At 38.3% G+C, this 14,159-nt stretch overlaps 1 protein-coding gene across 1 annotated transcript in view; it reads right to left on the bottom strand.

Moving 5' to 3' along the window:
- Positions 1-3,023: 3,023 nt before the first annotated feature.
- The window catches only part of bur (GMP synthase burgundy), a 94,085-nt gene continuing 82,949 nt past the window's right edge, over positions 3,024-14,159 (bottom strand). The window contains exon 17 of the transcript XR_008409384.2: positions 3,024-3,499. The gene's annotated coding sequence lies outside the window, so the exon portion shown is untranslated. The remainder of the gene's footprint in view (positions 3,500-14,159) is intronic.

Below are 14,159 nucleotides of genomic sequence, written 5' to 3'. Positions count from 1 at the left end.
TACAGCTGACAATAAAAAAATTAGAAACACCTGCAACTGACAACAAAGACTAACAAACACCTGCAGCTCATAATGAACATTCAAACACTTGCAATTCATAAACAGAACTTGGATCAAATCTGATTGACTTCCAGACAATCAAATTTAATCCAAGAAAGATGCAAGTAAGTACAATTTCTTGAACCAAGACCTGTCACCAGCATCACCGAACCTGCCTCGAGGGGAAACAAGTCTTATACACGGTCACTACATTACAGTTGTTTTTCCATACACTGGACCATAAAATGGACCTTACGCTCTAACAAAAAATAAATTATACAATGATGCTCGTATAATGTGGCACTTTTATGATATGCAAAATTTGAAAGTATTTTCTAAGCGTTTTAAAGCATTCTTAGGAAATGTTAATTTTTAAATTAAAATTTACGATTTTTTAGTTAAAAAAAAAATGAATTTTTATATTTAATTTAAATACTGACTGGATCTTGAAGAAAATATAAATTTGATTTTTGAAAAAAAAAAAAAAAAAAAAAAAACATAATTTTAATGTTTTTGCTGGGAGATATTAAACAGCTACACAAAATAACAACTAAAACATATTAACCACCACACAGAGAAGAGACTTCTTAGAACTGTACAAACTAATCACCAAAACACCTGCATCAAACCTTCTATTACTTACCAAACCATACCACAGGCAGGAATAGAACCCGTGATCAGAGAATCTGGACTTTCATGACTCGGATCACAGGTTCTATCCCCACCCGTAGTATGGTTTGTTTGCAATCGTGTCATTATGATTTCATGAGTCTTCTTTTACTTAGATCATTATTTATTATCACAATCAAAAAGAAGCGCTAAACCTACAAGGGTCATACGCTTTTACTTAGAAAACTAAAACACTTTTGGCTCTGAATGTTGCTCCTGAGTAGAACTCAGGTAGGTTGAGATGTGTTAGGTTAAGTTTGGTTATTCTTAGTTATTTTTAGGTTAGGTTTTTCGTAAACATTAGATTTTTTTTAATAATTCACTAATTAAAAATTTTTTTAAAACAATAAACACAAAACATATACTATCTCCAGTTAATGCCACTCGACACAGTATCGTTTAAACTGTTTCATTGGCTAAGTCCACCGAGGAGCAACAGTCAATTAGGCATTACCGAACTTTCAGCAGCGAAAGCTTTTATTATCCAGTGGACCCCCGGTTTACGATCACCTCCCAATGCGACCAATTATGTAAGTGTATTTATGTAAGTGCGTTTGTACGTGTATGTTTGGGGGTCTGAAATGGACTAATCTACTTCACAATATTCCTTATGGGAACAAATTCGTTCAGTACTGGCACCTGGACATACTTCTGGAATGAAATAATATCATAAACCAGGGGTCCACTGTAGCAGGTTTAACCCCACAGTGGAACCATCAGGTATGGGTCTTTTAACTTTACGCAGCTTCTATTATGTGACGTCTAGTTCCAGTCAGCAGATCAATACATTACAAATTACCTCACGATCTATGTAAGTCAATAATTAACCAAGTCCTCCCTATACCCTTTGTTCATTCTCATGAACAACCATATACACCTGATCACTCTTGTAAACAACTGTACACCTGATCACTCTTGTAAACAACTGTACACCTGATCACTCTTGTAAACAACTGTACACCTGATCACTCTTGTAAACAACTGTACACCTGATCACTCTTGTAAACAACTGTACACCTGATCACTCTTGTAAACAACCGTACACCTGATCACTCTTGTAAACAACCGTACACCTGATCACTCTTGTAAACAACCGTACACCTGATCACTCTTGTAAACAACTGTACACCTGATCACTCTTGTAAACAACTGTACACCTGATCACTCTTGTAAACAACTGTACACCTGATCACTCTTGTAAACTGTACACCTGATCACTCTTGTAAACAACTGTACACCTGATCACTCTTGTAAACAACTGTACACCTGATCACTCTTGTAAACAACCGTACACCTGATCACTCTTGTAAACAACCGTACACCTGATCACTCTTGTAAACAACCGTACACCTGATCACTCTTGTAAACAACCGTACACCTGATCAGTCTTGTAAACAACTGTACACCTGATCACTCTTGTAAACAACCGTACACCTGATCACTCTTGTAAACAACTGTACACCTGATCACTCTTGTAAACAACTGTACACCTGATCAGTCTTGCAAACAACTGTACACCTGATCACTCTTGTAAACAACTGTACACCTGATCACTCTTGTAAACAACTGTACACCTGATCACTCTTGTAAACAACTGTACACCTGATCAGTCTTGCAAACAACTGTACACCTGATCACTCTTGTAAACAACTGTACACCTGATCACTCTTGTAAACAACTGTACACCTGATCACTCTTGTAAACAACTGTACACCTGATCAGTCTTGTAAACAACTGTACACCTGATCACTCTTGTAAACAACTGTACACCTGATCACTCTTGTAAACAACTGTACACCTGATCACTCTTGTAAACAACTGTACACCTGATCAGTCTTGCAAACAACTGTACACCTGATCACTCTTGTAAACAACTGTACACCTGATCAGTCTTGTAAACAACTGTACACCTGATCAGTCTTGTAAACAACTGTACACCTGATCAGTCTTGTAAACAACTGTACACCTGATCAGTCTTGTAAACAACTGTACACCTGATCAGTCTTGTAAACAACTGTACACCTGATCAGTCTTGTAAACAACTGTACACCTGATCAGTCTCGCAAACAACTGTACACCTGATCAGTCTCGCAGACAACTGTACAACTGATCAGTCTTGCAAACAACTGTACACCTGATCACTCTTGTAAACTGTACACCTGATCAGTCTCGCAGACAACTGTACACCTGATCAGTCTCAAACAACTGCACACCTGATCAGTCTCACGAACAACTGTACACCTGATCAGGTCTCATTACTGCTAAGGCATGACACAATATGCCCAAAGTGAATATTTTGTTCTATCAGTAATTCTGTTTGTGTAATTTATTGTCAATATATACAATTTGCATGGTTGGCAATGAAAGTTATGTGTAATTAAAAGTTTATGGCCTGAGTGAGAATAGTAAAGGTACCAAGTCCTGAAAACACCTACAGCACAAAAAGGATGATTTTTTGCCTCAATGGTCGTCTCCTGCCAAAGCAGGTTAATCAAAAAAATAAATAAATAAAGGGGGGAACAGAATCACTGTCACAATTGTGATGTCAGCCACTTCTGGCTGACATCACAATTCAGATTACCCTTTGACTGCAACATCCCCATCTCTCCTTGACAGGCCAGGCACTGTACTTACCACCTTCAGGACTCGAGGACAATTAACACATTAATGTAAAATGAGGGACTTGTGTACTTTATATAGCCCCACTGTGGGGGTATCATCATAACAAAGGTTCTACTTCAAGTGGCACTTGTCAGCTTCAGTCACTGTCTGTCTTGATTTTGCTTCAATCCTGCAACCAAAGACATTGCCATAGCATAAACAGAAAGCAACTACGGGCAAATGGTCGTGTAGTTAACACAGAATATATAAGTCTTGGTATTTTTTATATTCTTGGGGAAATGATAAACCTATAGAGGTCACACAGTACTTGAGGCATCCTCTTGAAGGCACTCTCCTGAAGGCACTCTCCTGAAGGCACTCTCCTGAAGGCACCTTCCTGAAAGTTTTTTTCAAATACAGTATTCACAAAAAAGTATGTTGTTGGCCCTGCCGTTTTGAAACGTATAAATCCATTATGGTAGTCAAATTCATAAGTGCAGTAAGCTCTCTTATAAAGTTCCTTTTTATGGTATAATGTTTTGTAAATGTGATTAAGGATGCACATTCAAAATTGAATAATGTCTACTATGAAAGCCTCTGCATAACGTATTCAATTTTGGCTGCAGTTTTTACAATTGCATTTACAAAAAACCACACTATGAGGAGGAGCTTTATGAGACTTTACGTACTGACTACAGCTGCAGCAGTTACACCGGACATTAAAAAATTGGAAGGCAGAATTTAAATACAAAATGATAATATTTTGAAAATGTTTTATGATATTATCAAATAAATACAAACTGAAATATGTTGCAGATGTTCATCCTGGGGGGAAGGGGGGGGGGGGTTAAAGTAAGTCCTCACTAACATTCAGACATTTTGCCGAGAACAAAACAACAATTCGACGTTACTATAATATGCTTTACTTTAAAAAAAGAAATGCTAATCTTTTTTTTTTTTTTTGCACCACAAAATTTAATGATCATGCAAGATATTACAGTATTTGTGATCCCAACAATTGAAGTTTAAGGCCACTTTTAAATTAAGCATTAGGCAAAGTGCTCGAGATCAGATAAGTGTCTCGAGATGTTGCAAAAGACACGTGAGCAAGCAATTGGATATGCGTATTAGAAAATGTTTTGGCTCTAGGACCTTGATTAGTTGGTTCTGGGACCTGCATCAGGTGGTCCTGGGACCTTGATCAATGGGTCTTGGGACCTTGACCAGTTGGTCATACAACCTTGAACAGTGGGCCCTGGGACCTTGATCAATGGGTCTTGGGACCTTGACCAGTTGGTCATACAACCTTGAACAGTGGGCCCTGGGACCTTGATCAGTGAGCCCTGGGACACTGAAGTGATCACTGTCCCAGGACTACAACAGTTTCTAATAAACATGTCCTAGTTTTGGCTCCAGTGTCTTTTTTGAACTATTTATGGGTCTCAATTACCAAGTTTTTCACCAAGCAGTCTTGAGCTGACTGAAGTGTTCAACAATAATGATTCAATACTCTAAAGTACCAGAGATTAACACTATCCATATTCTGTACTTTAAATAATAAAGTTACTGTGAAGAATAAGTCACAATACATTGACTGGAACAATTCCAAATTCTGTAAACCAGAATTTGAAGAAAATATTTTAGGACATTTTGGTTCGTCACTGAGCCACAAGTTTCGAAATTTAATGACAGATTGAAATGCCATCTGAGGTTTCCTCTTAAAATTAAGTTACTTGTGAAAGCAATTCGCAAAGAACTGACATACGAAGAGGAAATTTACGAACTGTTCCAGCCATCATATTGTCGCTCTCTTTTTACTAGTGAGACCTAATGTGATAACCCAGTTTTGTAAATAAAGTTTCCCATAAGGAAAATTTAGAAAGATCAAATTGGTGTTACTCAGAAGGTTGATAACTATATATAATGTCCCTCTGTCTCTTTCTCTCTTTCTCGATCATCTCTACACCAGTGATACTACCAAATGTGCCAGGTTTTTTTTATTTATCTAACAAAAATATATAAATAAAATCATAAAACTTTAACAAGTGATGCAAATGTTTAATTTACTTATAGCTTTTACAGACATATTAACATTTCAACAGAGGAAATACATTCACCAAGAAAATATGCAATATTTTGAAATGAAAATAAGTAGGATAACATTTTATGCTAAATAAGAATATAAACTAAGATTCATAGTAGCTGGGACAGACTTGCAGCTCCTTTGGACATTTACTGAAGTACTATCAACATTTAAGCAAAAAAGTTAATCACCATTAACAAAACTCCCATTCCAAATATGAATCCTGATTATCAATTTTTTTTTTTTTTACCCTAATGTTGATTGCAGGTTCAAATAATGCCTTGAGATGTAGCAAGTTTTTTCCACCAGCTATGAATTATATTTAAGGTCAATCTTTACTAATACGAGATGTAATACGCATTTACCTCACACTAAAATGGAGAAATATGAGATCCTGCCATACACTGCGGGGGACGGCATACACTGGATGGTCCTAAGTATTTTATAAGCCAATGATGAACAAAACGTCACCAATACACTATTTAGGACATATCAAAAGTCAAAATATAATGTCGTTCTCAGATTAACTTTTAGAAGTGAAGACAAAAATAAAAACTACCACTACTGTTAGCACTCAGACATCACGAAAAATAAACTGCGGCTCACAATGCTAACCACACCAAGCACTGCCATTAATAAATTTGAATCTACTTTATCTTTTACAAGTGGAGGGTTATACCCTCAGGAGCATATGGATCTAAATAATCAGCAAATTTGTATACAGGCACTAGATAAGGCCTTCCCTAATTCTGGAAAGTGGTGGCTCTATGTAACCAAGTACTAATCACAAATTATCTGCACCTAGGAGAGGAAACGTATAATGCCGAATTATCAGGAGCATCAGTTGTGACTTGACGATGGCCCAAGACTGACTGAAATGTTGTCAAAAGTATCCTCTCCTAAGTGCAGGTATCTGTGATTTGTTCCAGCCACAGTATTGTGTCTTTTCATTCTTTACCGAGTAACAAGTTACCCGGCAACTACCCAGATTCAAGGCTGTTTTTGAGGTCATCCATCAACTTAGGCCTACACTAGGGGATATTATTTCAACAGGTATGAGACCAGTACTTAATCCACAAGAGTCACAGAAGTGATTATTTAAGGTGTAATAATATTCTCAGACTTCATGTAGTATGAAAACTGGGTTAAAAAAAAAAAATGTACCTATACCTGTATGTGCCTTTTTGGTGCCTTTATAATACTGAAGAATAAGAGTCACAATATTGTGACAATTGGTTAGCAAACCCCACTAATTGAAAAATCTTTTAGTTTTGGTCCATCCTGGAGCAAGGACGGATCTATTGTGAAATTAATGAAGGGGCCCCAGAAGTGACTTTAGTCCACTTTGCCTAAAAAATTTGGGTCTACTGTACGAGAAGGGGGTTTCAAAGGGGCCCCCATGACAGTTCAAGCTTCAGGGCTCCAAAAATGTTGGTCCACCACTGCCATAGCCCAAAGTATTGCTTGAAGATTCATCTCTAATTTATGGATTAGTTGTGAATTTATACTTTGCAGTGAACCTGAGTGTACATTCACAGTGATGAGGAACTTGAGCATGCCTGGTCTAAAATTTTTTTGTGTCAACCAACCAACCAGTTTGTTTTGTAATCTCTCTCCGAAGCAATGTGAAAGATAAGCCTAACCATGCTTAATGGGGAAACGGATACACAGTATAAATTGCAGAAAGAATTTGTTGAAAGTTTTCAATTTGTAAGCTATATGGCAACCATGAATATAGGATTTCTCTTGATCAGAGTAACAAAGGTTTTACACTGTCTGAACTATTTGTCAAAATCAATTATCTTCGTAACTCATAAACATTTAGACACGAAACAATAACTGGGCACTTGAAAATACAGACTGGTCAGGGGTGAAGACTCATTGCAACCACATATCCTCCTGGACCCCAGGAAAAGAATGAATTTCATAATTGATTGCTCAAGTTAGCCCAAGTCTTGAGACTGCATGGTTTTTCTAGGTTTAGAGCTCATCACCTGCAAGGCTATAAAAGGCTGCATTTCATCGGTATACCAAGTCAAAAATATTTTAATCCCTAAAATGGGATTAATGTAAATGTCAGAGTACAGGTGGGTCCCACTTTACGGTGATTCGCTTTGGAGCATTTCACCGACACGGCAATTTTCAATTATAGCTATTCTTCATTTATTCAGATTTCCTATAATAAATATATTCACCACCTCACTATAATCAAAGGCTGAAAATATTTTAAAGTAAGTAATGTGTGTACTGTATATGCATTACTTAGGCCTAGCTTTATCGCTCACTTAATATGGTAGTACAGTGGACCCCCGCATAACGATCACCTCCGAATGCGACTAATTATGTAAGTGTATTTATGTAAGTGCGTTTGTACGTGTATGTTTGGGGGTCTGAAATGGACTAATCTACTTCACAATATTCCTTATGGGAACAAATTCGGTCAGTACTGGCACCTGAACATACTTCTGGAGTGAAAAAATATCGTTAACCGAGGGTCCACTGCATAAATATGTTATCAGGCTTTTATATACATTTTAAAGTGAGAGAGACTTTCACTTTACAGCAGTAGCCCGGAACCTAACCTGCAGTATAAGCGGGGCCCTCCTGCACAGCATTAGCCTATAACCTAACCTGCTGTATAAGTGGGGCCCTCCTGCACAGCATTAGCCTGTAACCTAACCTGCTGTATAAGTGGGGCCCTCCTGTACAGCATTAGCCTGTAACCTAACCTGCTGTATAAGTGGGGCCCTCCTGTACAGCAGTAGCCTGTAACCTAACGTGCTGTATAAGCGAGGCCGTCCTGTATACACACTTCTTGGTGTATATACCCTCTTGAGACAGTGCTCTCAACAGAAATGTTATAAAATGTTCTCAAGGTAATGCAAGTTTCTCAAGAAATAAGGACTTTATTATTATTATATATTATGGTCACTGTCGGGAATGCCTTTCAAGTTTGTTTTACCCTAATACAACATTCTAGTGTAAATTTTTAAGACAATTTGGCTCTTCTTGGTTGTAGCCACTAGCACATATCCTTGCTTGGTATGACTTGCTAGCATTATATAGTTTAGGACAGTATACTGTATTGCACAGTGAATGGCAGAACATAACCTTCGCATATTGCAGAATCTGTGTCATGTAATAACATAACAATTCACTGAGCACAACCGATGTTTCAACTAAATGATCTTGAGCTTGTATCCTGGGCACGTTAAGAAGTATGGGCAAGTTTTCTACCCACTGTCCCTGTTCACCTTCAGTACAAAGGTACCTGTGTGTTTAGTCACCCACTGTGGTCACATCCTAGGGAATGGTCAAGTACTACAAATGAATGAGAAACTGTAATGGTTGTTAAATACCCTAATACTGCACTGTGCATCCACCAATAAAAATGTGACAGCCTCCTTCCCTGTACTCACCTACTCACTTAATTGTGGTTGGAGGGGTCAAGACTTAGCTCCTGGCTCCCCTCTGTGTGTGTGTGCAAAAGAGAGAGAGAGAGAGAGAGAGAGAGAGAGAGAGAGAGAGAGAGAGAGAGAGAGAGAGAGAGAGAGAGAGACAGAAGAGAGACAGAGACAGAGACAGACAGACAGAACAGAAAGACAGAAGAGAGAGAGAGAGGAGAGAAGACAGAGAGAGAGCAGCAACTTCACTCTGGCTGTACCCTTCTCCAGAACATCACTCCATCTGAGATTATATATACCCAGGATGACTCGAGTATGGAACACATCGTACAGCCTACTGATGTCAACTAGATAAAGTCAGTTGATCAAATGAAAATGCTGGCCCACAGATGGCTCCAACTTCATCCTGTTCCCTACTTGTATGTCTCATAACAATAAAATGCTTTCAAATGAGCTGATGTAGGCAACAGCTCTTAGCTTGCCAATAAAGTTAGGAATCCTTAACCTGTAAATAGCTTGTCAATAAAGCTAGGATCCTTAACCTTGTCAAACCCTGTGTAAAAAGAAAAGAAGAGAGAGAGAAGAGAAGGAGAAAGAGAGAGAGAAAGAGAAGAGAGAAAGAGAAGAGAGAAAGAGAAGAAAGAGAGAGAAAGAAAAGAGAAAGAAGAGAAAAGAGAGAGAGAGAGAGAGAAAGAGAAAAGAAGAGAGAGAGAGAAAGAGAGAGAAGAGAGAAGAAAGAGAAAGAGAGAGAGAGAGAGAGAGAAAGAAGAGAAAGAGAAAGAGAGAGAGAGAGAAAGAGAGAGAGAGAGAAAGAGAAGAGAGAGAGAGAGAAGAGAGAAGAGAGAGAAAGAGAGAAGAGAGAGAGAGAAAGAGAAAGAAGAGAGAGAAAAAGAGGAAGAGAGAGAAGAGAGAGAAGAGAGAGAGAGAGAGAGAGAAGAGAGAGAGAGAGAGAGAGAGAGAGAGAGAGAGAGAGAGAGAGAGAGAAGAGAGAGAGAAAGAAAAGAGAAAAGAGAGAAAAGAGAAAAAGAGAAAAAGAGAGAGAAAGAGAAAAGAGAAAAAGAGAAAGAGAAAGAGAAAAAGAGAAAAGAGGAGAAAAAGAGAAAAGAGAAAAGAGAAAGAAAGAGAAAAGAAAAAGAGAAAAGAGAGAAGAAAGAGAAGAAAGAGAAAAGAGAGAGAGAGAGAGAGAGAGAGAGAGAGAGAGAGAGAGAGAGAGAGAGAGAGAGAGAGAGAGAGAGAGAGAGAGAGAGAGAGAGAGAGAGACCTCCTCTCACCTTACAGAGTCTTCTGAAGTATCAATTCAAGAGACGCAGGGACTTTACAATCTAAACATTTCTGAAACCCTGGCAAAAATGAAACACTGAGCGTTGGTCACCTGGTATGTGAGGCAGTGTTTCTTTATTCTTATTTGAGCGAAGGAGAGATGGTGACATTTGCAGTTTTGAACAGTGGTATCAGCACCCTCTCTGGCAAGACAGTGATGGATTAAGTGATAATGAAAGTGTTTCTTCTTTTTTTGGGCCACCCTGCCATATCTATACTCAGTAATGCTATTTATATATAAATTTTAACACACTGGCTGTCTCCCACCAAGGTAGGGTGGCCCAAAAAATGAAGAAAAAACCTTTCACCATCACTCACTCCATCACTACCTTTCTCTAGATGTACTGATACCAGTTCAAACCTGCAAGTATCACCGTCTCTCCTTCAGAGTGCAAGTACTGTACTTCCCACCTCCAGAACTCAAGTCTAGCTAGCCAGTTAATATATTCTGCAAACACTGGTCAGAGATATGTATGCATGGTTGTACAGAGATTTATTTTCTCAGAATGCTAATAATAGATGGTAATGACGAACTTTTATACAGTACAGTGGACCCCCGGTTAACGATATTTTTTCACTCCATAAGTATGTTCAGGTGCCAGTACTGACCGAATTTATTCCCATAAGGAATATTGTGAAGTAGATTATTCCTTTCAGACCCCCAAACATACACGTACAAACGCACTTACATAAATACACTTACATAATTGGTCGCATTTGGAGGTAATCGTTATGCAGGGGTCCACTGTATTCTTACAATGGTAAATTAAAATAACCTTATTTTATCAATTGAACTACAGTGATCTCCCACAAATTTGTATTACAGTAATCCAATTTGCAAAATTTGTGTACCCACAGACTTTTTACTGATGGTCCTGTCAATAAATTAGATATTCCAACAGTTTCTTGTGATGTCCATTTTCTCTTGGTCGTAAATTGTAAAAGACAAATGTTGTTCAAAATATGTCCAAACCTCAACTTTATGGAAGTTTGTGTTTAGGAATGTTAAGAATGAGGTCGGAGCAACATTTAACCCGTAAACGGTCCAAGCAGATCTACGTTCACATGCGTAGTGCTACAAAAGTAGATCTACGTTTTTTTTACACATTTTCAAATGTAAAAAAACAAAAAGATCTACTTTTTTTACATACTTTCAAATGTTGAAAAAACGTACATATACGTTTGGACCGTTTATGGGTTAAACACATGACCTATGAATTAAAATGTGTAACTTTGAAAAATAAAATAACTAATAAGACCCCAATGGAAATAAGTCACTAACTTTCTTGGGTTATCCTAGGTAATTTACAGTATGTATGACAATTGTACTTACGTGTATCTATGCCTAAATAAACTTACTATCATTTACTGAAATTTACACTTCGTAGAATCAGTGGGACCTCTAACAAAAATATTCTTGGTAAATTCTGATGGAGTAATGGTTAATGCAGTAATACTTGCTACATACAGTATTTGTCAGACTGATGTATGGCACAACAAAAAAAAACTATGTTTCGATTTCAGTCAGAGACCCTTGTTCAGTCAATGCAGGTGGGCCCTTCTGACCACGGTAAAGGTACAGATCCATTTTTACCCGTGTTTTATTTTTCTGTCCAAGTTGATTGAAAGTTTCATTGATCAGTGTTCATGACACTTTAATCCAAGCTTCTGGGTAACATATTTCATTGATCAGTGTTCATGACACTTTAATCCAAGCTTCTGGGTAACATATTTCATTGATCAGTGCTCATGACACTTTAATCCAAGCTTCTGGGTAACATATTTCATTGATCAGTGTTCATGACACTTTAATCCAAGCTTCTGGGTAACATATTTCATTGATCAGTGTTCATGACAGTAATCCAAGCTTCTGGGTAACATATTTCATTGATCAGTGTTCATGACACTTTAATCCAAGCTTCTGGGTAACATATTTCATTGATCAGTGTTCATGACACTTTAATCCAAGCTTCTGGGTAACATATTTCATTGATCAGTGTTCATGACACTTTAATCCAAGCTTCTGGGTAACATATTTCATTGATCAGTGTTCATGACACTTTAATCCAAGCTTCTGGGTAACATATTTCATTGATCAGTGTTCATGACACTTTAATCCAAGCTTCTGGGTAACATATTTCATTGATCAGTGTTCATGACACTTTAATCCAAGCTTCTGGGTAACATATTTCACACTTTTAAACACTATGCTACATGGCACCATGGAGTGGTGAGGGCATATGTATATATTCTTTTCCCTCAGCTGAGCATCTCATATATAATTACAAAAACATAAACAAGCTTTGGGAAAGTAGGTTATTGATCAGTGACTAATCATGCAGTACTTTATTTTAAACTCCAGGACCTGAGTTTCGTGATTAATCCGTTCCAGAGAGTCTGCCAAATGTCGAAATTGCCGAATGGTGAAACCATTTTCCCCAAAAGAATTAATGGAAATAAAATTAAATTGTTCCTGATACCCAAAAATATTAAAATAAACTATTTTTTTTCAAATTAAATAAAGATTTACATACTGAAAACAATGAGAAATCAAGTACATACATAAAAAAATAATAATAACATTACACTTACCTTTACTGAAGACTTCTGCGTGAATGGAAGACGGGAGGAGGGGATAGGAGGAAGGTGTACACTATTGTTTGAAAGGAGAATCTCCTTCCAGTAGGACTTCAGGTACGAAGTCCTTATCTGGGGTTACTCCCCTTCTTTGCTTTCTAAAGACACTGGGAACAGCTTGAGAGTCACTAGACCCCTGTCGCACAAAATATCTGTCCAGAGAGCTGTTTCTGGCGTTTCTTTAAGATTTGTCTGAAGTGGGACACAACACTGTCATTGGACATGTTGCCAATACAGCCTGCAACAGCTTTGTCAGGGTGAAGTTCATCCATAAATGTCTGCACTTCAGTCCACTTTGCACTAATGTCCTAAATCTTTGAAGAAGGCACCTTCCTCCATCTCTCTTCCTCCTCCTCTGCAGCAGTTTCCTGAGCTGTGATCTGTTGCTGTTGCAGATGAAGCTCTTGCAGCTCTTCAGTGGTTAGCTCTTCCCTGTGGTCCTCCACCAACTCTTCCACCTCCTACCACAATAGACTCCACAACTGGCATAGACTCCTTAGGGTCAGCCCCAAACCCTTCAAAATCCCTCTCTTGTACACATTCTGGCCACAATTTTCTCCAAGCAGAGTTCAAAGTCCTGGAAGTCACTCCCTCCCAAGACTTACCTATAAGGTTTATGCAATGGAGGATATTAAAGTGATCTTTCCAGAACTCTCTTAGGGTCAATTCAGTGTCTGAGGTCACTTCAAAGCACTTTTGAAACACTGCTTTGGTGTAGAGTTTTTTGAAGTTTGAAATGACCTGCTGGTCCATGGGCTGGAGGAGAGGAGTTGTATTAGGAGGCAAGAACTTCACCGTGATGAAACTAAACTCCTCCACTATTTGCTCTTCCAAGTCTGGAGGACGAGCAGGAGCATTGTCCATTACCTTTAGGCACTTGAGTGGTAATTTATTTTCCAGGAGGTATTTCTTCACACTTGGGCCAAACACTTCATTAAACCAGTCTAGGAAAATTCCCCTTGTGACCCATGCCTTACTGTTAGCCTTCCACATCACACACAAGTTACTCTTGGTGACATTGTTTTTCTTGAACACTCTGGGATTTTCAGAGTGATACACCAGTAAAGGCTTCACTTTAAAATCCTCACTAGCATACTACAAAACATGAGAGTAAGCCTGTCTTTCATAGGCTTGTGTCCTGGGAGTGCTGTTTCCTCCTGCGTGATGTAGGTCCTCTTTGGCATCTTCTTCCAAAAGAGGCCTGTTTCGTCACAATTAAACACTTGTTGGGGTTTGAATTCTCCAGTGTCTACGCACTCCTTAAACTCCTGTACAAACTTCTCAGCTGCTTTTTTGTCAGAACTGGCAGCCACACCATGCCTTATCACACTGTGAATGCCACTACGCTTCTTAAATTTCTCAAACCAACCTTTGCTGGCCTTAAAATCACAAGCATCACCACTTGT

The sequence above is a fragment of the Cherax quadricarinatus genome, chromosome 95 (assembly GCF_038502225.1).
Source record: "Cherax quadricarinatus isolate ZL_2023a chromosome 95, ASM3850222v1, whole genome shotgun sequence".
Lineage (NCBI taxonomy): Eukaryota > Metazoa > Arthropoda > Malacostraca > Decapoda > Parastacidae > Cherax > Cherax quadricarinatus.
Note: the sequence above shows the minus strand (reverse complement) of the source record. Positions and strands in the feature narration are given on the sequence as shown.